The sequence below is a fragment of the Eschrichtius robustus genome, chromosome 10, assembly GCF_028021215.1.
Source record: "Eschrichtius robustus isolate mEscRob2 chromosome 10, mEscRob2.pri, whole genome shotgun sequence".
NCBI lineage: Eukaryota > Metazoa > Chordata > Mammalia > Artiodactyla > Eschrichtiidae > Eschrichtius > Eschrichtius robustus.
In genome coordinates this window covers 44,117,094-44,143,310 of record NC_090833.1, presented here as the reverse complement: position 1 = coordinate 44,143,310, position 26,217 = coordinate 44,117,094, and the positions used below count along the sequence as shown (strand labels likewise).

General features: G+C 38.1%; 1 protein-coding gene across 2 annotated transcripts in view; it reads left to right on the top strand.

Annotated features, from left to right (window-relative positions):
- PCSK5 (proprotein convertase subtilisin/kexin type 5) overlaps positions 1–26,217 on the top strand; it is a 451,875-nt gene that overhangs the window by 239,312 nt on the left and 186,346 nt on the right. The gene's annotated exons all lie outside the window — the stretch shown is intronic.

The following is a 26,217-nucleotide window of genomic DNA, read 5'->3' as shown; positions in this document are numbered from 1 at the left end:
GCAGGCCTTGCTTAGCGGGAACACATGGCCAAATGTTTCTCCTTAGGAAAAAACGGAAGTTGCCTGCAAGCAGAAGCCTGCAGCCCTGGGTGCACTCCCTCTTACCACTTGGTTTAGTCCTAACGCTGAGTGAGATGTAGGTGTGAAACGAATCTGAAAACACCTGTGCTTCCCTGGGCTTGCTGTTGTGCCCTCACGTTGAGCGATTTAACTTGTCTGAAGAGTGGGTTTTTTTTTTTTTGAAACCACCAGAATTTCATAAATTGCTTGGCAGGCACTCTTCTGCAGTGGGGCCGTCAGTATGAACATGTGAATTTCCTTCTCATCAGGTAAAGCAGAAGCAGCTCAGAGTAGCAACCAGTTAGGTTTTGGGGTCTTGCCCTCAATAGACTTGATAGTCTTAGTTCTCACTGATAACTTTGGAGAAGCCAACACCCTAAAGATCAGTCTTTCCCCAAACCCTGCCAAGTGCATTTCACACAATGTCCTTACATTTCTTCAGACCTACCCATGTGTGGTCCATCCGAAGCAGAGAACAGAGCCAGATGTTATAGGAACTAGACTGGTGTGGGTCTCCTCTCAAGGCAGACTTGATCCACTCTTACCCACATGTGTTAATGGGCCTGGATTCCTGGCTCCTGGAAGGGGATTCCCTCCAGAGGCAGCTGCTGGCTTCTTGTTGACTGGCATGGACAGATTGCATCCAGGCAAGGAAGTTGCCCTTGAAGGACTGGCTCCTCTGTGTGTTTCTCTGAGAGCAGAGTTGCATACTGATGAGCTGGGTGCAGAGAACTTTCTTCCCCTTTCTCTGTGCTCTCATTATGGTCGCACTCTATAAACGATCCTATATTGAGATCAGTTCACAGTAAAGCCAGCCCCAAAGCTGGAAGCCACTCATCAACATTTTTATGCTAATGGTACCTTAATTTTTAACAATGTTAATTGAACTAAGATGATTCTGTCTTGATGCTTCTTCAATAATAATAGTAATCTCTTATAGTTAAAATATCTTGCAGAAGATTTGTTTTTCAAAATAAACATAATCCAATGAATGCATACCTATGGAAACTAACTAGATGTTATTTAGATTTGTTCATCCTGTGAATAATCGTAGCTAAATTTCAGACACCTTTTGACTTTAAACCTCCTCCAGAGATAGTTTCTTTAATAATAAATGGAATAAATATCATGCATCTAGCAAAGAATCTGAGATTATGCATGAGAATAGGAAAGTATTTGTATGAGACCACATGAACAGATGTGGTATTTGCCACTACAGAACTAAAATCCAAATTCCAGTATTTTGCTACTGAGCAGCATTTGCAGTGCCTGGAGACGACTTTGGCATTAAATTGTTTGTTTGGGGGTTTCTTCAATATTACTTCTTTCTCCTTTTTCTCCCTTTGCTCTTACGATAAGTCTTTTCCTATTTTTTTCTTTTCTACTGTTTTTAATACCCCCCTCATGCTCCTTAAAATGTACAAATCAGCTGTAGAATTGAGGGTTTTCGCCATCAGGGTGGTTTTCTTCAAGGAATATAAGTTATGCAGTCTCTTCATTCATTTATTCACAAATATTTCCTGCGCGCCTTCAGCAGGCCAGCCCACTGCATGCTGAATGAAGTGCAACCAAAGAGGAGAATTAGAAGGAAACGTCCGGGGCCCCATGACTTTGCCTGCTCTGATCTGGCTGTGCTATGATTTACACACAGAACAGAAATTTACACTGCACTTTTTTCTCCCTTCAGTCAAGCCCAACCAATCTGCCAGGTTCATGTTTATAAAAGTATCAATGATCCTTCTCTCATCATCTAAAATGCAGCCCAGCCTGAGCAGCAGAAGGCATCTAATGAGAGAATCTCTCTTGTGGAGTGCCATTTGCATTTTGACCAGCTCTGTTTGTACCTATAGAGTATATGGATCCTAGAGCCATGTAGAGGACTTGAATTCTGCATTCTTCTAGAATCCATGGCTCATAGCCTTTCAGGAAGAACGTGACTCTTTGTTATGAGCCCCTGCCTCCTACTGCGTTAATCTGAAGACCCTGCAGATTTCCCCTTTCTCCCCCAGCCTCCTGGGCTGTGCTCGCTGAATCTTTCCCCCATGTCCTTATCTCTGGTTTGCGGATGTAGTTATGAGAAGTATAATGGAATGCATGCAACATCGGTGCTGTAGTTTTTTTCAGTGTCTGTATTTGGATATGATGACTTGATATTTTACAGTTAAACTCTCTTGAATCTAGGAACAGGAATAGACGTCAGATAATAAATTAGGAACTTCTGTCATCTTTACTAGGCGAAAGAATGAAAAAAATGTCATTGAAAATCAAAAATGACAACTAAGTGAGCGAGGTTACCACGCCTTCCATTTCACTGCCCTCCCAGACTATGTAAGTCTCTTTTTTTCTACCAGCATGTTGCTGAAACCTCCCCATTCTCCACTGACTCTTTCTTTGACCACAACTAAACTACTAGATTGTTTTTTTTTTTTAATTTCTAACTGATTTCCCACCATGGGGAAAACAATTGACAGTCTAACATGACTTCCTAGCCTCAAAGGCCCTTAACTTTTAATAACCTTTATTACTTTTAATCGCCATCATTTTATTTCCACTGTTAGGGCTGGTAATTTTAAGATGTTCCAATATATTTTTAATATCTACCTGTCTTGCTTTCAGTTTTAACACTTATTAAAAAGAATTAGATATGCTGAAACCATTAAGCATGCCATGTGTTGAACTGAAACTAAAGGTTTTGAAATGTGGTGTTTTTATTTTTATTTTTTTTGAGTCTATAAAGTGATATCTGATGTGTTACCATTTGAAAGGGTAAAGCTATATTGTATTTTATTATGTCACTGTACAAATAATATCTTATCTTTGCCACCTAGCATGCTGATGTGATGTTGGTAGCTATGATTAAAGCTACATAATGTACCTTAGTTGGAAATCTGCACATCATGTTTTCAAAGGAAGGTCAAAGTGAAACATTATTCATCTGGTCAGTGTCAGAGGGGGTATTTGAATCAGATGCTTGACTTCAGTCCTGATCCTATTTTCAGAAACAAGGCATTTAGTTCTTCTCTTAAAATGCAGAGAGGGATGTAAGTACATTTGATCCTACCTAATAAAATTTGCTCCCTAGAAACACCACCTGATTTTCGTTCAAGATTCTATGTTTACTCCATTGTATTCTATGAACTCCTATTCACTTATTAACTTAAAACCTTTCATTTTTGCATTTATTGATCATTGAATGTATGAGCTTACCTTCTTGCTCATTTATAAAAAAAAAGATATGAATCACACGTAATTTAGGGATTTTACGTTTATTCTTTTGTCTGATGGATGATTTACCTAAATATCTACCTGGGAACAGCAATATAGAACCCCTGACAGCAGTCTGCTTGGTCACTGCTTAATCCGGAGTCTTGTATCCAAAATGTCTACTTGCCCCATCAGAGTGTTCTATTCATACCTACTAAATATGTGAGATTTTAAAATATTTTCTGCAAATGAAAAATGTTATTTTCTCTGCGCTGGTCTTTGAATGGTAGTGTTAGGTTTGTTAGACTTTGGGGGTATTTTGTTTTGTTTTTTCATCCCTAAATACAAAAGTTTTAAATGCATGTGGTTTCACACTTAAACTCCATCTTCAAAATAGAATTAAAACAATGGTTGTACTGTATGACTATTATCTATTTACAAAACATAATTAGTCAATGAAGGGAATTATGTTTGGAGCAGTTTTGTGGCTTTGCCACAATCTTAAGAACTTTATTCTAGTAGAGTCTGTTATTGATATTTTCTTTGGCCTTTGAGGAGGCCAATTAAAGTTTTTGTATCTTGGGTTTTTAGAATGTGGGTAACAAATACCAAACATAATGAGAAGGCTGAGTTGAAAGAAAAGTGCTTTGAAATTGGAAAATAACCAAACATAAAAAGAGCCTTGACAAAGAAAAGAGTCTTAAAAGTGTATTTTCATATGTCACAGCTTTCTACTGTGAAATGAGGATAAAGATATGAAACTATGTTGTGAATTAGAATGCTATTTTGCGATTGAAATTAATTAAATTGGAGGGCACACACAAAGTAGGCGCATCAGGACCCAGGGGAAGGAGCAGTGACCCCATAGGAGACTGAACCAGATCTACCTGCTAGTGTTGGAGCGTCTCTTGCAGAGGTGGGGGGTGGCTGTGCCTCACTGTGAGGACAAGGACACTGTCAGCAGAAGTTCTGGGAAGTACTCCTTGGCATCAGCCCTCCTGGAGTCCGCCATTAGCCCCACCAAAGAGCCTGTAGCCTCCAGTGCTGGGTTGCCTCAGGCCAAACAACCAACAGGGAGGGAACTCAGCCCCACCCATAAGCAGACAAGTGGATTAAACTTTTACTGAGCTCTGCCCACCAGAGCAACACCCAGCTCTACCCACCACTGGTGCCTCCCATCAGGAAGCTTGCACAAGCCTCTTAGATAGCCTCATCCACCAGAGGTCAGACAGCAGAAGCAAGAAGAGCTACAATCCTGCAACCTGTGGAATGAAAACCACATTCACAGAAAGATAGACAAGATGAAAAGGCAGAGGGCTATGTACCAGATGAAGGAACAAGATAAAACCCCAGAAAAACAACTAAATGAAGTGGAGATAGGCAACCTTCCAGAAAAAGAACTCAGAATAATGATAGTGAAGATGATCCAGGACCTCGGAAAAAGAATGGAGGCAAAGATCGAGAAGATGCAAGAAATGTTTAACAAATACCTAGAAGAATTAAAGAACAAACAGAGATGAGCAATACAATAAATGAAAAATACACTAGAAAGAATCAATAACAGAATGACTGAGGCAGAAGAACGGATAACTGACCTGGAAGACAGAATGGTGGAATTCACTGCCACGGAACAGAATAAAGAAAAAAGAATGAAAAGAAATGAAGACAGCCTAAGAGTTCTGGGACAACATTAAATGCACCAACATTTGCATTACAGGGGTCCCAGAAGGAGAAGAGAGAGAGAAAGGACCCAAGAAAATATTTGAAGAGATAATAGTCAAAAACTTCCCGAACATAGGAAACGAAAGGGCCACCCAAGTCCAGGAAGCACAGAGAGTCCCAGGCAGGATAAACCCAAGGAGAAACACGCCGAGACAAATACTAATCGAATTGACAAAAATTACAGACAGGGAAAAATTATTACAAGCAACAAGGGAAAAACGACAAGTAACATACAAGGGAACTCCCCTAAGGTTAACAGCTGATTTTTCAGCAGAAACTCTACAAGCCAGAAGGGAGTGGCACGATATATTTGAAGTGGTGGAAGGGAAGAACCTACAACCAAGATTACTCTACCCGGCAAGGATCTCATTCAGATTCGATGGAGAAATCAAAAGCTTTACAGACAAGCAAAAGCTAAGAGAATTCAGCACCACCAAACCAGTTCTACAGCAAATGCCAGAGGAACTTCCCTAAGTGGGAAACACAAGAGAAGAAAAGGACCTACAAAAACAAACTCAGAACAATTAAGAAAATGGTAATAGGAACATACATAATTACCTTAAATGTGAATGGATTAAATGCTCCAACCAAAAGACACAGGCTTGCTGAATGAATACAAAACAAGACCTGGATATATGCTGTCTACAAGTGACCCACTTCAGACCTAGGGACACAAACAGACTGAAAGTGAGGGGATGGAAAAAGATATTCCATGCAAATGGAAATCAAAAGAAAGCTGTAGTAGCAATACTCATGTTGGATAAAATAGACTTTAAAATAAAGAATGTTACAAGAGACAAGGAAGGACACTGCATAATGATCAAGGGATCAATCCAAGAAGAAGCTATAACAATTATAAATATATATGCACCGAACATAGGAGCACCTCAATACATAAGGCAACTGCTAACAGCTATAAAAGAGGAAATCGACAGTAACACAATAATAGTGGGGGACTTTAACACCTCACTTACACCAATGGACAGATCATCCAAACAGAAAATTAATAAGGAAACACAAGCTTTAAATGACACAATAGACCAGATAGATTTAATTGATATTTATAGGACATTCCATCTAAAAACAGCAAATTACACTTTCTTCTCAAGTACACATGGAACATTCTCCAGGATAGATCACATCCTGGGTCACAAATCAAGCCTCGGTAAATTTAAGAAAACTGAAATCATATCAAGCATCTTTTCCTACCACAACACTATGAGACTAGATATCAGTTACAGGGAAAAAATTTAAAAAGAAAAACACATGGAGGCTAAACAATATGTTACTAAGTAACCAAGAGATCACTGAAGAAATCAAAGAGGAAATCAAAAAATACCTAGAGACAAATGACAATGAAAACACGATGATGCAAAACCTATGGGATGCAGCAAAAGCAGTTCTAAGAGGGAAGTTCATAGCAGTACAATCCTACCTCAAGAAACAAGAAAAATCTCAAATAAACAATCTAACCTTACACCTAAAGGAACTAGAGAAAGAAGAACAAACAAACCCAAAGTTAGTAGAAGGAAAGAAATCATAAAGATAAGAGCAGAAATAAATGAAATAGAAACAAAGAAAACTGTAGCAAAGATCAATAAAACTAAAAGCTGGTTCTTTGAGAATATAAACAAAATTGATAAACCTTTAGCCAGACAGAAAAAGAGGGAGAGAACTCAAATCAATAAAATTAGAAATGAAAAAGGAGCAGTTACAACAGACACTGCAGAAATACAAAGCATCCTAAGAGACTACTACAAGCAATGCTATACCAATAAAATGGACAACCTGGAAGAAATGGACAAATTCTTAGAATTTGGTTATTCTTACGAAGGTATAACCTTCCAAGACTGAACCAGGAAGAAATAGAAAATATCAACAGACCAATCACAAGTAATGAAATTGAAACTGTGATTTAAAATCTTCCAACAAACAAAAGTCCAGGACCAGATGGCTCCACAGGTGAATTCTATCAAACATTTAGAGAAGAGCTAACACCCATCCTTCTGAAACTCTTCCAAAAAACTGCAGAGGGAGGAACACTCCCAAACTCATTCTACGAGGCCACCATCACCCTGATACCAAAACCAGACAAAGACACTACAAAAAAAGAAAATTAGAGACCAATATCACTGATGAATATAGATGCAAAAATCCTCAACAAAATACTAGCAAACAGAATCCAACAACACATTAAAAGGATCATACATCATGATCAAGTGGGATTTATCCCAGGAATGCAAGGATTCTTCAATATATGCAAATCCATCAATGTGATGCACTATATTAACAAATTGATGAATAAAAACCATATGACCATCTCATTAGATTCAGAAAAAGCTTTTGACAAAATTCAACACCCATTTATGATAAAAACTCTCCAGAAAGTGGGCATAGAGGGAACCTACCTCAACATAATAAAGGCCATACACGACAAACCCACAGCAAACATCATTCTTAATGGTGAAAAACTGAAAGCATTTCCTCTAAGATCAGGAACAAGACAAGGATGTCCACTCCTGCCACTGTCATTCAACATAGTTTTGGAAGTCCTAGCCATGACAATCAGAGAAGAAAAAGAAATAAAAGGAATACAAATTGGAAAAGTAGAAGTAAAACTGTCACTATTTGCAGATGACATGATACTATACATAGAGAATCCTGAAGATGCTACCAGAAAACTACCAGAGCTAATCAATGAATTTGGTAAAGTTGCAGGATATAAAATTAATGCACAGAAATCTCTTGCATTCCTATATACTAAGAATGAAAGATCAGAAAGAGAAATTAAGGAAACAATCACATTCACCATTGCAACAAAAAGAATAAAATACCTAGGAATAAACCTACCTAAGGAGGTGAAAGACCTGTACTCAGAAAACTATAAGACACTGATGAAAGAAATCAAAGATGACACAAACAGGTGGAGAGATATACCATGTTCGTGGATTGGAAGAATCAGTATTGTGAAAATGACTATATTACCTAAAGCAATCTACAGATTCAATACAATCCCTATCAAATTACTAATGGCATTTTTTTACAGAACTAGAAGAAAAAATCTTAAAATTTGTGTGGAGACACAAAAGACCCTGAATAGTCAAAGCAATCTTGAGGAAAAAAAAACAGAGCTGGAGGAATCAGACTCCCTCACCTCAGACTGTACTACAAAGCTATAGTAATCAAGACAGTATGGTACTGGCACAAAAACAGAAATATAGATCGATGGAACAGGATAGATATCCCAGCGATAAACCCACGCACCTGTGGTCAACTAATCTATGACAAAGGGGTCAAGGATATACAATGGAGAAAAGACAGTCTCTTCAATAAGTGGTGCTGGGAAAAATGAACAGCTACGTGTAAAAGAATGTAATGAGAACACTTCCTAACACCATACACAAAAATAAACTCAAAATGGATTAAAGACCTAAATGTAAGAATGGACACTATAACACTCTTAGAGGAAAACATAGGAAGAACACTCTGTGACTTAAATCACAGCAAGATCTTTTTTGACCCACCTGCTAGAGTAATGGAAATAAAAACAAAAATAAACAAATGGGACCTAATGATACTTAAAAGCTTTTGCACAGCAAAGGAAACTGCAAACAAGCTGAAAAGACAACCCTCAGAATGGGAGAAAATATTTGCAAGTGAATCAACGGACAAAGGATAATCTCCAAAATACATAAACAGCTCATGCAGCTCGATATTAAAAAAAAAAAAACAACCCAATCAAAAAGTGGGCAGAAGACCTAAATAGACATTTCTCCAAAGAAGACATACAGATGGCCAAGAGGCACATGAAAAGATGCTCAACATCACTAATTATTAGAGAAATGCGAATCAAAACTACAGTGAGGTATCACCTCACACTGGTTAGAATGGGCATCATGAGAAAATCTACAAACAACAAATGCTGGAGAGGGTGTGGAGAAAAGGGAACCCTCTTGCACTGTTGGTGGGAATGTAAATTGATACAGCCACTATGGAGAACAGTATGGAAGTTCCTTAAAAAACTAAAAATAGAATTACCATGTGATCCAGCAATCCCACTACTGGGCATATACCCAGACAAAACCATAAGTCAAAGACATATGCACCCCAATGTTCATTGCAGCACTATTTACAATAGCCAGGTCATGGAAGCAACCTCAATGCCCATCAACAGATGAATGGCTAAAGAAGTTGTGGTACGTATATACAATGGAATATTACTCAACCACAAAAAGGAACGAAATTGGGTCATCTGTAGAGAAGTGGATGGATTTAGATACTATCATACAGAATGAAGTAAATCAGAAAGAGAAAAACAGTTATCGTATATCAATGCATATATGTGGACTCTAGAAAAATGGTACAGATGAACTGGTTTGCAAGGCAGAAATAGAGACACAGATGTAGAGAACAAACATATGGACACCAAGGGGGAAAAGCCAGGGGAAGTGGGGCTGGGATGAATTAGGAGATTGGGATTGACATATATACACTAATACGTATAAAAGAGATAACTAATAAGAACCTGCTGGACACTATCAGACTCTTAGAGGAAAACATAGGCAGAACACTCTATGACATAAATCACAGCAAGATTCTTTTTGACCCAGCTCCTAGAGAAATGGAAATAAAAACACAAATAAACAAATGGGACCTAATGAAACTTAAAAGCTTTTGCACAGCAAAGGAAACCATAAACAAGACCAAAAGACAACCATCAGAATGGGAGAAAATATTTGCAAATGAAGCAACTGACAAAGGATTAATCTCCAAGATTTACAAGCAGCTCATGCAGCTCAATAACAAAAAAACGAACAACCCAATCCAAAAATGGGCAGAAGACCTAAATAGACATTTCTCCAAAGAAGATATACAGATTGCCAACAGACACATGAAAGAATGCTCAACATCATTAATCATTAGAGAAATGCAAATCAAAACTACAATGAGATATCATCTCACACCGGTCAGAATGGCCATCATCAAAAAATCTACAAACAATAAATGCTGGAGAGGGTGTGGAGGAAAGGGAACACACTTGCACTGTTGGTGGGAATGTAAATTGATACAGCCACTATGGAGAACAGTATGGAGGTTCCTTAAAAAACTACAAATAGAACTACCATACGACCCAGCAATCCCACTACTGGGCATATACCCTGAGAAAACCATAGTTCAAAAAGAATCATGTACCAAAATGTTCATCGCAGCTCTGTTTACAATAGCCAGGACATGGAAGCAACCTAAGTGTCTATCATCGGATGAATGGATAAAGAAGATGTGGCACATATATACAATGGAATATTACTCAGCCATAAAAGAAATGAAATGGAGGTATTTGTAATGAGGTGGATGGAGTTAGAGTCTGTCATACAGAGTGAAGTAAGTCAGAAAGAGAAAAACAAATACAGTATGCTAACACATATATATGGAATCTAAGGAAAAAAAAAAAAAAGGCCATGAAGAACCTAGTGGCAAGACGGGAATAAAGACACAGACCTACTAGAGAATGGACTTGAGGATATGGGGAGGGGGAGGGGAGAGATGTGACAGGGTGAGAGAGTGTCATGGACATATATACACTACCAAATGTAAAATAGCTAGCTAGTGGGAAGCAGCCGCATAGCGCAGGGAGATCAGCTCGGTGCTTTGTGACCACCTAGAGGGGTGGGATAGGGAGGGTGGGAGGGAGACACAAGAGGGAAGAGATATGGGAACATATGTATATGTATAACTGATTCACTTTGTTATAAAGCAGAAACTAACACACCATTGTAAAGCAATTATACTTCAATAAAGATGTTTAAAAAAAAAATAAGAACCTGCTGTATAAAAAAACAAAATTAAATTAAATTTTTAAAAAAGAACATGCAGAATCTAGCAGAGAACCTAAAAAAAAAAGAAGAATATACATACGTACACATACAGGCACATTTTCTTACGGAAGCCTTTTTGTTTTTTGTTTTAAATAAACAAAACCTCTTGTTTGAGGTTTTGTTTATTTAAAACAAAAATCTCACTCTGCCTAGTGGTTTGGAGCATGGGCCCCAAAGTCAAATAACCTGGGATTGAATCCCAGCTTTGTAAACAAATAAATAGTACATCTGGGGACCCACATACATTCTTAACTTCATTGGACTGAGTTTACATATAATAAAAAGCACCATTTTAAGTGTACAAATGTATACGTCTGTGTAAACATCACCGCAATCAAGGTATAGAACATTTCCATCACCCCACAAAGTTCTTTTGTGCTCTTTCTCATCCCTTATCCCACCCCGCAACCCCACCCTTTGCAACCAGTTGATTTTCTGTCACTATAGATTAGATTATCTTTTGTGGACTTCCATGTAAATAGAATTATTTGAAACTGGCTTATTTCCCTCCATATTTTTTTTGAGGTTCATTCTTGTCGTTAAGTATATGAGGAGTTTATTCCATTTTATTACTAAGTAGTATTCCACTATATATATAGGAATGTGCCACAATTTGTATCATCGTTCACTTTTTCACAGATAATTTTATTTTTATTTTTTATTGAGGTATAGTTGATATACAATATTATATAAGTTACAGGTGTACAACATAGTGATTCACAATTTTTAAAAGCTATACTCCATTTATAATTATTATAAAATATTGGCTACATTCCCTGTGTTGTGCAATATATCCTTGTAGCTTATTTATTTCATACATAGTAGTTTGTACCTCTTAATCCCCTACCGCTATCTTACCTCTCCCCCTTTCTCTCCCCCCACTGGTAATTTCTACTTTGTTCTCTATATCTGCGAAACTGTTCTTTTTTGTTATATCCACTAGTTTATTTTAATTTTTAGGTTCCACATGTAAGTTATATCATACAGTATTTGTCTTTTCTCTGACTTATTTCACTTAGCGTAATACCCTCCCGGTCCGTCCATGTTGTTGCAAATGACAAAATTTTATTCTTTTTTATGGCTGAGTAGTATTATACTGTATATATGTACCACATATTCTTAATCCATTCATCTGTCGATGGACACTTAGGTTACTTCCATATCTTGACAGTTGTAATACTGCTGCTATGAACATTGGGGTGCATATATCTTTTTGAATTAGTGGTTTGGTTTTTTTGGATATGTACTCAAGAGTGGAATTACTCATATGATACTTCTAGTTTTAGTTTTTTTGAGGAACCTCCATACTGTTTTCCACAGTGGCTGCACCAATTTACATTCCCACCAACAGTGTACGAAGGTTCCCCTTCCCCTGGACTATTTTATTGTTTCCAGGTTGGTTGTTATGAGTAAAGCTGGTATGAATATTCATGGACAAGTCTCTGTGTGGACAAATTACAACTTTTTAAACATTACACAGTCCGAAAAGACCTAATTTAAACAGAGGCTTTGAGGAGTAAGGGAATGGTCCAAATGGCTAGCCAGATATAGAGCATTTCAGGCCAGGCATACAGCAGATACAAAGTGTCAGTCAAGGAAAAGCTAGGAGGCCATCCATCCTAGCTGGAGTGTGTGGCAAAGGGAAGAATGGGGAAAACAGTATCATATACAGAATTGAGCATAGTTCTTCATTCATAGCAGACACTCAGGGAACACGATCATCTACATGTTATGCATCATTCTCATACAACATTTAATGTTGAATTAATAAACAGTTAATATTCTGTTAGAATTTTTGTATGATAAAAATGAAGCATATATATATATATATATATATATATATATATATACACACACACACACACACATGCATAGATCTGTGGCCATTAAAATGCTGTGTGTAGCTTAGGAATGAAATGAGCTCCACTCTCCCTTGCAAATATGACACTCACTCCTTTATATTCACGTATTTCTTGTAACACTTCTGTTCCCCTCTCTGTAGTTTACTTTATCTAATTTGGGTTCTTATTTCCATTTGCCAGTGATTTTAGTTGATGATTCTGGATAAAGGGTTAACTTCCTTATTTGTTATTTCTCTGCTTTTCTAGAAGACTACTTGGATTTCAAGAAACAATAGATGGGCTGGAATGTTTTGAAAAAAGCATCATCTGCTGATCATGAATGATTTGTTAATGTCATGTACATAACCTAGATGAGAAGCATAGATAAATGTAATGAGAGGGTGGAAGGTGTTTGAGAACCTTAGAGTTACTCCTGGGAATCAAAACTTGTCTGAAATAGTTTTTAGAGTAGTTAGTTTAAACAGATATATTATTTTTTCTTTGTATCTCTTGGAGGATTGGGGATTAAAACTGGATGAGACAGCTGTGGTGAAAGCAATGGTCAGGGTAAGGGAGAAGACAGAGGGCCCAGTGTGCAAAAAGGACGGGTATGATGTGATGAGGGAAGTAATTCAGAAGAAACTGAGAGCCATGCTACCTGATTCCTAGAGTTAAGAGTTCTTATTTGATCTGAAAAACATGTTGGGGCTACTGCATTGATTTGAGAAAGTGAGTTGGATAATAGTAATGACCATCAAGCAAGTCGATTCCAGTTGCTTTGATGTTAGAGTTTTCTTTTTTAAGCTGATGGTATAAATCCATGGGTCCTGTGATATGTGCTACAAAATGACACACACAGAAGAAACTGACTTGCTAAAATGGATGAAAATGCTCTTGCAGTGATCATTTTCTATCATCTTAGCATGCAATTGTATATTCCTGACCTCAAGGGCTGTGACATTCAGTGAAATTTTTTATCATCTCTTGGTCGCCTTCTAAATGAGGAGAGTTATAGCACTGGTGTATATAATCATCTTTGCTAAATTCTTTTTTTAAAAAGAGAAGACAAAGAAATGCTTTTTGAAATGGGTCTTTAATAAATCCAGGACAAAGGGTGTGGTGATGAGATCGCTTCTTGAAAAGTGTCAGGCCAGAAATTGTACTTTGAGAAGACTTCACAAATTTCCTTTGACCCAAGTCTTTTTGTTGCTTATTATTGTTCACCATGACCTTCAGAAAGCCACTTAACTTCCAATATTTGAATTATTTTCACGTACAGTTGTGGTCTGTGTATTTGCCGTGTCAATTTTCAGAGACTTAAAGAAAGCGAGTGACATAATTCTGGTCAGCTTCTTGAGTCGCTGTGAGACTCTTGCAGATAGAGTGACAGAGGCATTTACAGTTTACAAATGCCTTTTTCCCTTTCTTAAGTTTTATGTTAATATTCTTTTTCTTGGCTGTGACGCAAACTTAGAATCATCTATAGTCCTAGGAAGCTATATGACTTTTTTGAACCTGCCAGAGGCTGCAGCGTCTATGCTTTCTTAATATACTGTGTGGGATGGTTCTGTCTGGAAATTTTTTGCTTTTCTTTATATGTTTTGCCTTCAGAAGTGCCTTTAGAGCCAAGGTAAAAGATACATGTCCGGCTTTGTTCCAGAGTTCAATATTGTGCGTCTTAGAATCCTAAAATTCGCACTAAATTCTGGCCATATATGACTAAAAAATCAGAGGAGATACCTGAAAATGCAAGAAATGTCTATGACTGTATGCTAGGGCTGCCATAGTTCGTCGCACAGGTTATTAACTGTGCAAGGGAATCAAACGAGGATTGAGTGGAGACTGAAATCTGGCCTGTGATTTACTCACCAAGCCAAGTGCCCCAGAGTGGGATGATGTCCACCTAAAGAAAGAGGCAGCTGTCTCTAATACACATAATTCTCACATAGGCAGCCCTGTTGCATAGAATTCTGTTGTAATTTCTCCCACAATTGTCAAAGGCACGGGTATCTTTTAAAAGGTATCTCTCCAGAGATGGTTTTGGTCATTTTAACCTTCATCTACTGCTTCAACCTTGACATTCACAGAACCTTCATTCGCAAAGTTACTGCAGTCAAATAGAGTTTTCCAATATCTTTTTTCATCACTATCTTTATCACCAACTCTCTAGACACAGTTTGACGCAAAATCTTAGAATTTTGAGTAAGTGTGTAAAGCACAGATCTGTTTCTCTCTTCATATTCTTTCTACATTCTGCCTTATTTTGTGACCAAAAATGATTGAAGCTTCATCAGTTCAAATGTATAATTATTTCACGTGGAGCCAGTAGGAGAAGATTCTTATTTGGGGTGATGAGTCCTTATAAACATTGATATATGCAGGATACATGAACACAGGCATAAGGCAGTGGTGAAAAGGACTTTATGTGATGTTTCCATGATTATCATCAAGCTGGCTTGGGAAGGTGCTCCCAACAGACCATCTTTTCTACCGAGGAACAGAGCTTTAAATGTGAAAGGGGGAAATGTGATTGAGGTGCATAGGAGGAACTCTGTCATTGAAATCAGTACATGCCTGTCAGTTTGGACTCTGGCATCAGCATTCTGAGCACAGACTGCGGCACTAATTCCCTGTCCTCCATCAGGGACAGGGGGCTCTAAGTTGCTGTGACCATAGTGAGACCATGCCAAATGGGCACTGTTCCAGCTGTGAAAACTGGTTCAGGATCAATAAGATAACCCAAATGAACAAGAGAAAAAGGAGCCTTATTACATCTTTTTAAATTTTCATAAAGATGGCTTAGCCCATCCTTTTTTTCTATCCAGAGAGATCTTTATATTCATACCAGTGTCTACAATAAAAACCAGACCCAAAGTTTCAAAAAGAAATCCTGAAAATTAATCCCACCCTAGTTCTATGCGTAACTTCCTAAGGCCACTGTGTCTAGGAAGGTACAGTTATACACACCAGGCGATCACTTTGCAGAATCCATCTGGATTCATCTTCTGTGACATAAATAGATCCAGACTTTTTTTTTCTTAGAATCTCAATTCAGACTCTTTACACATGTTCACATCTTGCTAGCCTTAGGCATTTCAAAGCAATTAAATTTCTATCACACATCCCAGTAATAGTTTCAACAGGCTTCATTTTATGGTGTTCTACCAGAAGACACGGTACACCCTGAAGTTTTCAGAGTCATCTTTGAAAGAGCCCAAAAGGAGGGTATTGTGATCACTGCTGGGTGTTAACAAATGGGAAGCTGCTCTTTGCCACTCAATGCCGTTCTTCCATCTGTGCATGACTGGTTAGCTGTAATAAAACAATGGTCTCAGCATGAATATAAAATAAAGTATCCTTACCATATTAACAATATCTTCTCACTCAGGGAAAACCCCTGATAGAAATGACTGAAGAAGGTCATTTCTCAGCAAGAATAGGGGAAAGGGTTATGGGCCAGATGTTAACCTTCCTTCCAAACTCCGCATATTTCTTTCTCTGCACATGATATTTTAATGAGTTTTGAAGAAGAGAGCAGTTTTTAATGCAGCTGATTTGCAAAAGGAAGAGAGGATAAAAATGTTCCAGTGTTCATTTGTGATATGTAGATAAATTCCCAAAATGTTCCCCCTGCACCTTTGCTACCTTGTTATTCCAAGGATTTATGATTGATTTGAGTACCGTAGTTGAAAGAAATACTGTGTGTCTTACAGACAGTGGTAATCACTGAGTACATATATAATACATCAAGATTTTGAACACTTGGGATCAAGTCCCAGTGACTTTAGAGTTGTTGTTTTTTTTTTTTTAATATTCATGAGACAGTTTATTCAGCTGTAAAATGTGAATAATACTATCTTGCTAGCATTGTTCTACAGATTTCATTAGCTAATATGTAAAAAAATGCATATGTAAAATATTTTTACCTCCCATACAAAATTTCTTCTAGGCATCTTATTTTGGGAAGCATGCTTGATAAATGCACTTCAATTGTAGAGGCGGTAAGATTAGGAAATACATATCTCAGTGCATTTACTTTTTTCAACATTGTAATTGAGCATGATTTTGTATCTCAATCAAACACTGATTCTATCCTAACAAATGCATAGAATTTAACTCTTTAAGTGATGTGTATCCAAAGAAGGAAATACCTAGACCAGTCTGTGCTTGAAAAATGAGGGATGTGCATTTATAGATTAATTGGGAGAACTTTATCTTCTTAAAATATTTTTTTAAGAGAAGCAAAAATGTCTTTGGTAGCCCACATGAAAAGATATTGGCATGATCTTCTGTATAACCCACTTACTTCTTGCGCTTCTGGCATGAGGGACAGGTATTTGTGAATCATGCCTACAGAAACTCAGGCCCTATGTTGGAGATACTAGCCTAATTAACCAGGCTTTATCAACTGGGCTTCCAGGAAAGATGCTAGCCTGTATACCCTTAGGAAGTGGTTCTCAAAGTGGCGTCCCTGGACCAACAATATTGGCATCACCTAGGAACTTGTTAGAAATGCAAATTCTGGGCCTTACCTCAAAACTACTAATCAGTGGGGCTACACAATGCGTACCCTAACAGGTCCTCTGGGTGATGCACATGCAGTTTTGGGAACCACCCACCCAAGTTATCCACTGTATGCAATGAATTAACTTCTCTTCTAGTGAAATTTGAATGTTGCTAATTGAAATACCATCCTTAGAAGAAATGAAAAACTTGTCTCTCAAATGATTTTTTTTTCTGTAGTTTGGATAAGGAATCCCATGTGTGAAAGGTGCTCTTAAAAAATCTCATCTCTTGTCAGTCTCTTAGCCATTTGCTCCCAGCTTCACGCATTTGCCTTTCTGTCAATTGGACCATACCCTGTGTTTTCAAACTTTGTATCCCCCATTTTGGAGGGGGAAAAAAAAACTTTTCCATTATCCTCCTGCCTTAGTTCTGTCCTTCCTTACACAACTAAAAATTCCCAACAAGTAGTCTGATTTAGCTGCTTCCGTTTCCTTACTGTTTAATCCCTTTGTAATTTTCTTCAATCTAGTTTCCACTTCCACCTTTGAAGTGCAATTACTCTTTGAGATTTTCAACCATTTTCTGCTTGCCAAGCCAGAAGCCTCCTTGTTTTTCTCTAGGATTTCATGCTTTTGATCTACCCAGTCCAGATCTGTCTTTCCTTGCCTTTTGTGATGCCAAGATATAGCCCCATTCTTCATTGACACTCTCCTGAGTCCTTTCTCTCCCTTCCTCTCACCTGGGCCATTCCTTAAGGTCTGTTGTTTAGAGTGCTCTGGCTCTCTCTCCTTCTCCCCTCCTCTCTCCCCGTCTCCTCCCTCCCTTCCTCCCTCCCTCCCTCCCTCTTACATTCTCTTAATTCCACCTTCACATCCCCACCTTCCTTTAAATGACAAGTGCCACCTCCTGACTAATGATTTTCAGTTCTACCATCTTCAGCATTGACTTCATCCATTACCCACCTAGAATCTCTGCCCAAGGCTCACCTGTGTCATTTAAAACTCAAAACTGCCAAACGGAACTGTCAATTGTCTTTTACAAAACAACTTCTCCCCCAAAGTTACCTCTGTCATCAGGGCGTATCCTTCTCTAGATCACCCCATTTACTCTGACTCAGTATGTATCCTACATAGTGCGAGATGTGAAATTTCATTGCTCCTTTCTTATCTGATCTCTTATTTCATTTCACCCCTTCCATAACCTTCTTTATGGTCTTCCATGCCTGCACCATTGAAGGAACTAGTTCCCTGCCTCAATCCGTCTGCCATTTCATATCCCATACACCAATGCCAGATCAGTCTTTCTAAAATATTAATTAAATGATGTCATTTCCTTGAATGTTGGCTACTCCATTACCTCCAGATTAAATCTATCCATGGGATTCCAGGCCCACACAGGTTTCTTGAGGAAGCCACCATTCCAAATATCTCATTCCTTTCCCCATGAATTATACCTCCATGAATCCAAATCTTAGTCCAGGATATAAGAACCATCTCAAGTATTATTTCTTCTAAGAGAATATGCAGCCTTCATTAATGGCCTATTTTTCTGAGATTTTACAGAAATTTCCTTATTATTGTCCCTTATTTGAGTTTTATGTAAATGAAAAGGAATGTTCATGAGAAGCCTTATATAATACTTGAACCTTAGAAAGATAAGTGTTAGCTTTCTTCCCAATCAGAAGGTGACATTCCCAGCTGCAAGGAATAATTTCTTCTATGTGTCACTCTTTGTAGTTTGCCAACCATCATATCAGCGGTGGGTAATGGCTTCATATCAGGTGAGCCATGGATGTTTGGTGTAGTTAGATGAAATAACCATATCTTTGCAACCTCTGTTAACTACTGAGTATGAAAATACACTCACTTGAAATAAATATCAACCAGATTTTCTATTCTATTCTTTTATGAGAATTTAAGGAAAAAAGCAAAAGTAAACGAAAATTAAGTGAAGAGTTATCTAAAAATAATATGAATAATTCACAAGTAAGAATTTTTGACTGCTGGCTCATCAAGATCCCAGTCTGGTAATTGTTTATCCAAGTTATATACCAAGAAGATCTAGGCTGGGGAGCTATATGGTCAGTCTAATCTTCAATTAGCTTCTACCCAAAGGCCCTTGTAGTACATTTTTTATTTTGTTCTCATCTCTGTCCAAACAGCCTTAGTTTCCTAAAAGCAAGCACAGCATCTATGCTTGTGTGCCCAGGAATACATGGCTAAGTTTCCCCAAGGTGGTAAAATAGTTTTCCTACCTCCATTCAAGAAATACTAGTCAATTACCTTAAGCAAATTACTTGCCTATCATGACCACGTTGGAAGCAAACAAAAGAATGGCCAGAGAAAAGGAGAAAATAATGTGACATGTTTATCTTTTCTTAAATACCCTTAAGGGAAGGCAGGCATATCTCCTCATCTTAACTCTGTAAATTTTAAAAGATTAGAATAAATATGTATTTTATATATGCATATATAATAAATTGTGTACATATAAATCATGTATAATGAAGTACATTGTACATGGAGGAGAAGAACTCAGCAGTGGTTTCCTAAACTCTTTTTACTTCGTCTCTGTAATGACGAGCCTGTCTGACTACCTATAGCTGCTAACCAAACACATCCTGAGGGGCGCTTTGAAGTGCAGACCCCGCAGACAGCCAAGCATCAGTGTCTGGAAACTTTCCACGTGCAAGTCCTCAGTAGTGCTGGTGATGGATGGCATCTTTGGATCTGGCTGGAGTTGTTAGTAGAGCCTGTGATTTTAGGAAAAGCAAAGGAAAACTGGAAACAAAACATGCAAAGTAAGGCAATAAGGCAGGTGCTGGCTGCAGGGTTTTCCTGCCCCCAGGGAGTCTGCATTTTGTAGGAAGAGGCAGAAGAAGGCACTGCAACTAGAGTTCTGATTCTCTAAGAAGCTTATGTGCCTTTCACACTGAAACTTAAAGGGTATGTAATGAAGAGATAGATGTCTGAGTAAGGAAAGAGAAGAAAAGGCTAATTCTGCAAGCATCCTGGCTTTCATCTGTCGAGATGTTTAAGTGTAGAAGTGCTGACATAGGAGACGGAAGAGTATTACTTTCCGCTTCTTCATGTTTATAAATCTTACATTTTATGTTTTCGTATTTAGCTGTTTATTTTTACTTTAGAAGAAGCAGTACTGAAGCACTTACGTCATGCATGTGCAATGGGGTGCGTTGCACGCCCTCTGCTTATTCTGCACGTTTGGTCTGGCTTTATTAGTAGGTGCAGGATGCGCAGGGTCCCTGGTGGGAGCAGTTATTTCAGAACAGGTGGTTCAGCACATTGACGATCAAAGAACCCAAAGGTGCGAGGACTCTCACAGCGGCAGGAGCTCTTTGATCTCAGTTGGAGTTTCAACCCCACCCTGCAGATCAAGCAGCCCCCCTCAAGACAGGAATTTGCATTTTGCGTAACTACCTCTCAGTCTGGTGGTTTACCCTTAAGTATCAATAGAATAGCAACAGCCTGACTGATGGCAGAAGACACCCCACTGTCACGGTTGGCATCCAGTTCTCCCTCAGTCCACTCTCTTCCCCTTATTTCCTACCATGTAGACTGCTAAGGCCCATCCCCTGCTGACCACTCACCCCACACGCCAGGGCTGCTGGTTTCCTCACTGCACCAAAGAACCACACACAGACCTGATGATTATTTAACTGGAGGTTCCATCCTGGTGCCTGGTTGTCCTCCCTGCATCTCCACCTCACTGAATCCGATGTGGGCACCAAAGCCCAGTCCAAATATCACCTTCCCTTCTTGGGTCATCTTACCTGACTCCAAATTTCAGCTAACATTTATTGAGTACTTTGTGTAGAGCAGGCTCTAGTAGTTGCTTTACATCCATTGTCTTTTTTTTACTGATTTCTTACTCTTTTGAAGTCTTTTTACACTTACACGGTGACTACACAGTTATCGCTTTTAATTGTTTCTTAGTGAAATCATACAGTTATTCTTGTCTCATCTCCTGCTGGCCTGAGAACACACAGCAGTTTCTGTTTCTTTTGGAGCCTCATTGTGTTGAATACATAGTAGGTGCTCCAAACCCCATGAGTGATATCATAATTAATGGTAAAAATTCTTAGCTTATATTGGTGAAGTGTATTGAAATTGACCCTTTCTAAGAATTGAATAATTAAACCTAATTTATCAACCATGTTTTATATTTTGATGATCACGTGCATCTCAACAAATACAAGTTCAGGATGCCCATACGTCTTCTAGTTACTGGATTATTGATTTTAAAAGATGTGAGAGCTCTGTACCACTCCGTAAGAGCGTCACCTTTCTCCCTTGGTTCCACGTGGGGTAGCCACTCTCCTGGTTTGTCCATGAATGAAGGCTTTCCCCAGCACACAGGATTTCAGTGCTAAAACCAGGACACCTCTGGATAAACCTAGGCATTTAGTCGTGTTAGTCATGAGAAATGATTTCCCCAATGGAAGAAATCGGCTGTACTTTTATATTAAATGCTCAGGAATGGATAGCTGTCACTTAGTTGTATTTTTTTCAGTCACAGGCAAAATTTTTAATCTCTCATAGGCAACTTGGATGGTTTTTGTTGTTGTTTGCCCTACTTTACACTGGATGCTACATAGCATTGTCTGTACATCTGACAGCTGGTAGCAGAAAGCCGTACTTCAGGGAGCTGAAAAACTTTTAAAAACAAATCACGCACACAACTTTTTCCAACCAATTACTCTAGTATATAGAGAGTGCTTTACTAATAGCCATTTTAGAGTTATGAAATATCTGTTCAGTATGATATTTTTCTAAAAAAGATTTAAAATAGCTGGCATCAGCAAGGATAGTCCACTAAGAGAGATAGAAGTACACCAAATTTCCCTGGTTATAGCTTCCTGTACCCGAAACTTCTAATTTTTCTTTTCCTACTGAGCTTTCTAACTTTTCTTTAGAACTGACTTTTTTTAGGTCTCATAGCTAGCACTATTGTCTAAATTAACTGTATCTGCTTTTGAACTATGCAATTGTTTACTTGTGTATTTAATGATTAGCTCCTCTTGGCACTTCTGGTCTCATCAAAAAATGGAAATATACCTGCCGGAGAACATTATCTATTTTCCCGCCTTCTCTAGGCCATCGGACTAGTCCAAGCAGGGAAGCTTTCGGATTACTTGGCATAAAAACTAGTTAAACTTCTGGTGCAAGGCAGTTCCACTTTTCGGAACTTATGTGCATAAACAGTCATGCAGCCTAATGGAACAAATATAATGCTAAGCAAGTTTTTCAGATTCCCTTTATTAAGCTTGTTCAGCATCATTCTACCAAGAGATAAATGTACTTTCTGAAATACATTTCTTAACTGTGCTTCGAGATCTTTAGTTAATCTATATACATGCTTTGTTCCCTCAGTGTCTTTCTAAATATCGAATTCAAAGAATTTTGCATTTGGCACAGTGCTTGCACAGAGAGGTCCCACTTGATCATCATGAAGTTACTTTCAGGCTCAGGATTTGCTCTGATCTTGGCATGAAAAACGTGCATAGATAAAACTATTTTAGTTATGGAATGGCCATATCACAACCACACTTGACTCAAATGGTTGACTCAAACAAAATAGTGTTTCTGAATTTATAGCTAATTTTAGAGTGTGAAACTTTATATTATTTAAAAAATTATTACATGTCAGTTATAGCTCAGAAAAATTACTAGTGCTCCCATACCATTTAATGGCTTGTTTCCCTGTTGACACCATGTTTTGAAGGAGTTTATCTTCCCAACACATTCATTCTGTAATTATCTTCTCATTAGTATTTGCCAAAAACCAAACAAATAACTGCCAGTCAGAATACACAGAGTTGATATATTGTCAGCACCGTCCCCCCCCCGCCCAAAAAAAGAAGAAATAAATTTATTTCATTTTTTTCTTAGACTGTGTATCATGATTGTGGGCAGATACACAATTTCAAGTATCTTAAAATAATTTAAAATACTGAAAATCTCCATTACTGATTCAATGGACTTCAGTGATCTATTCTGATTCCCTCATTTATTAATATTTTATTAATATACACTCTTTTTTCTGTTGACCTGCCAGTCTCTAGTTTTACTGCAGCTACTCAGCCTCTGTTCCGAACACCTCCTTTGAGTGTTGCGTGAACAGACCTTGTCTCTGGAGGGTAGGAACTGAATCGGAAACCGAAACAAATTTACGGCCTTCATAAAGACTCAAGGTGCTTTTCTACTTAACTCGAGTGGTTGTTTAACAGTCATGAAGTGTTTGTTGTGTTTGATGACTCTGTTAATTTACGTCCCAAAGGTTGTTAAGTTGACAGTTATTGGGGGTGGGGTGTGGGGAGGTGGGGAACAGCAGCGTGCACAGCTGAGCTGGGGCCCGGGCGCCCACTTTGCAGACTATTCAAGCCCTTCCCTCCCCAGGCCCCCACTTACCCTCTTCCCTACCTCCCTCCTAGCAATCAAATCTCTTATCTCATTTCCCTAAACTGAGACTAAATGATAAATTGTACGGGTTTAAAACCGGTTGACACTAGTATGGGGATATTTGTGCACCATGCAGAGTTAGCCTAGCGTTGTATCTTTGGCAATAATTTCAGTTCCTCCAGGGAAAGAAAATACCTTAGAGTATTCATGATGAAATGATATAGACTATGGTTAAGTGATAAGTGACAACATAGGATTTATATGAACTTTAACAAAAGATCTGCACAATTTTGTTTCCTTAAGCCCAAATTTGACATTTCTCCTCTATTATGTGGGTTACTCTGTATCTTTTTTAATTAAGGCGGCAAGCTTACCTCACATAATACTATGTAAATAAAACTAAATAGAATTGTTAGTAGCATTTACTGATTTGTGATGAGGTTACTGATGAGTTTTATTTTATTCTTTTCTGGATGTATTTACAAGTTTTTACGATGAACATACATTATTATTTTTTTTAATTTATTTATTTATTCGTTTGTTTTTGGCTGTGTTGGGTCTTCGTTTCTGTGCGAGGGCTTTCTCTACTTGCGGCAAGCGGGGGCCACTCTTCATCGCGGTGCGCGGGCCTCTCACTATCGCGGCCTCTCGTTGCGGAGCACGGGCTCCAGACGCGCAGGCTCAGCAGTTGTGGCTCACGGGCCTAGTTGCTCCGCGGCATGTGGGATCTTCCCAGACCAGGGCTCGAACCCGTGTCCCCTGCATTAGCAGGCAGATTCTCAACCACTGCGCCACCAGGGAAGCCCCATACATTACTTTTTAATCAAGAAAAAAATCACTTATAATAAAAGTTGCAAAAGTACATGTATAGAAATCCTAGATATATCTTTGCCATAGCAAAGTACTTTTATTCTGTTTTATTCAGTATGTCCTGTCTGGCTGAGTATCTGATATAATAATGAGCCCTTCCATTTGTATAGTTCTTTACACAGATTTTCTCATGTAGGATATATAATAATAATCAATTTAGTAATGGTGATGGGATAGATAATAATATCCCCAAACAAGGAAATTGTGGGTTAGATATTTTATCTTGTTTGCCAAAAGTTATATGATTAGCAAATAGAAGAAATGGAACAGTATTTCTGAATCCTAGCACAATTTTCCTTTTTATATGCTATAATTTCCTCCCATGTGTATAAAGTTCTGCTAACTTCCATGAAACATATAAAGAAATATAAGTCCTAGTTCCCACCATCAAGCAGTTTATAATACATTTGGGGTAAAAAGACATGCTGACAGAGAGTTAATTAGCAATTCAATAGATGACACAGGTAAAAAGTACAGGGCATAATACAATGCCTGGCACATAGAAGGCACTCAAGAAATGTTGGATAGGTGGATGGATGCATGGATAAACAGATGGATGCATGGACGGATGGATGAATGGATGGCTGGCTAGATGGGCAGAGGGCAGATGGATTGACAAATTAATTAAAGTTATAGGTCTAGAAAGGAGAAAATTCACTCATCACAGATGGTTGAAATTCAGTAAATGTCTATTGACTTTTATGGGTCAGAGACTATTTCAAGAAGGAGAAGATAGACTGGCTAGGCCTTCAGGAACTTAGAGGAGTAGAGTTTGACTCTGCAGAGAGGATGAGTGAGGGAACTGCAGGCTGAGGGCTCAGCATGAGCAAAGGCAGTGAGGCAGAAAGAGCAAGATACGACTGGGATTGCAGAGGAGTGACTGACCTTGCTAGCGCAAAAGGTTTGGTAAGGAAGTTGTTTTGAAAGTAGAATGGGACTGTATCATAGAATATCTTGAATTTCAAGCTGAAGTATTTAAATAATCCATAAGCATGGGCATCTCTAGACATTTTTGCATAAAGTAACTCATGTCATAAGGAAATGTTTTAGGCAACAAACCTGGTCAAAGTATGACTTTGTGTTAAATATAAAGATGAGAGAGTTTAATGCAAGGTGGCGATGGGATTTTAAAGTATTTTTAGAAAGAGCTGCAAATGTAGATCTCACTGTATCATCATTAAAATATTCCTATATGTAACTGAAACTTCTGAGACAGTTATGTCAAATTTAGCTTTAGATCAATAGGTATTTCTCATTGAGAACTAAAAGTTTATAACATTCGAGGATAAGAAGCTGGCATAAAAGTCTAGAGGCCTCCAAATATTTCATGTATGAAGTTTAATAAATTTTTCATATGCCAGAGGAAAGATAATAATTTATGTCTTCCAGGATTTTCAACCAAAATACTAGATAGGTCAGAAAATTTGTATTTTTGAAGTTGTATACACTTCTCTTTAAACCTACTAATTATTTTATCTTACAAAATTGGTGATGTTATCACTTGAATACAGGTGGTTAACAGTGAGGCCTGGGAGCAAGTCTATGTGGGTCAGAATTTGGCTCAACCACTGAATTGCTGGTCAATCTTAGCCAAGTTTCTCTCTTTCCTCAGTTTTCTCATCCATGAATGATAATAATAATAGCACTAACATCTTAAGATTGTTGGGAGGATTAAATGTAAAAATATGGGCTAGTGCCTGCCATGTAGTAACAATTCAT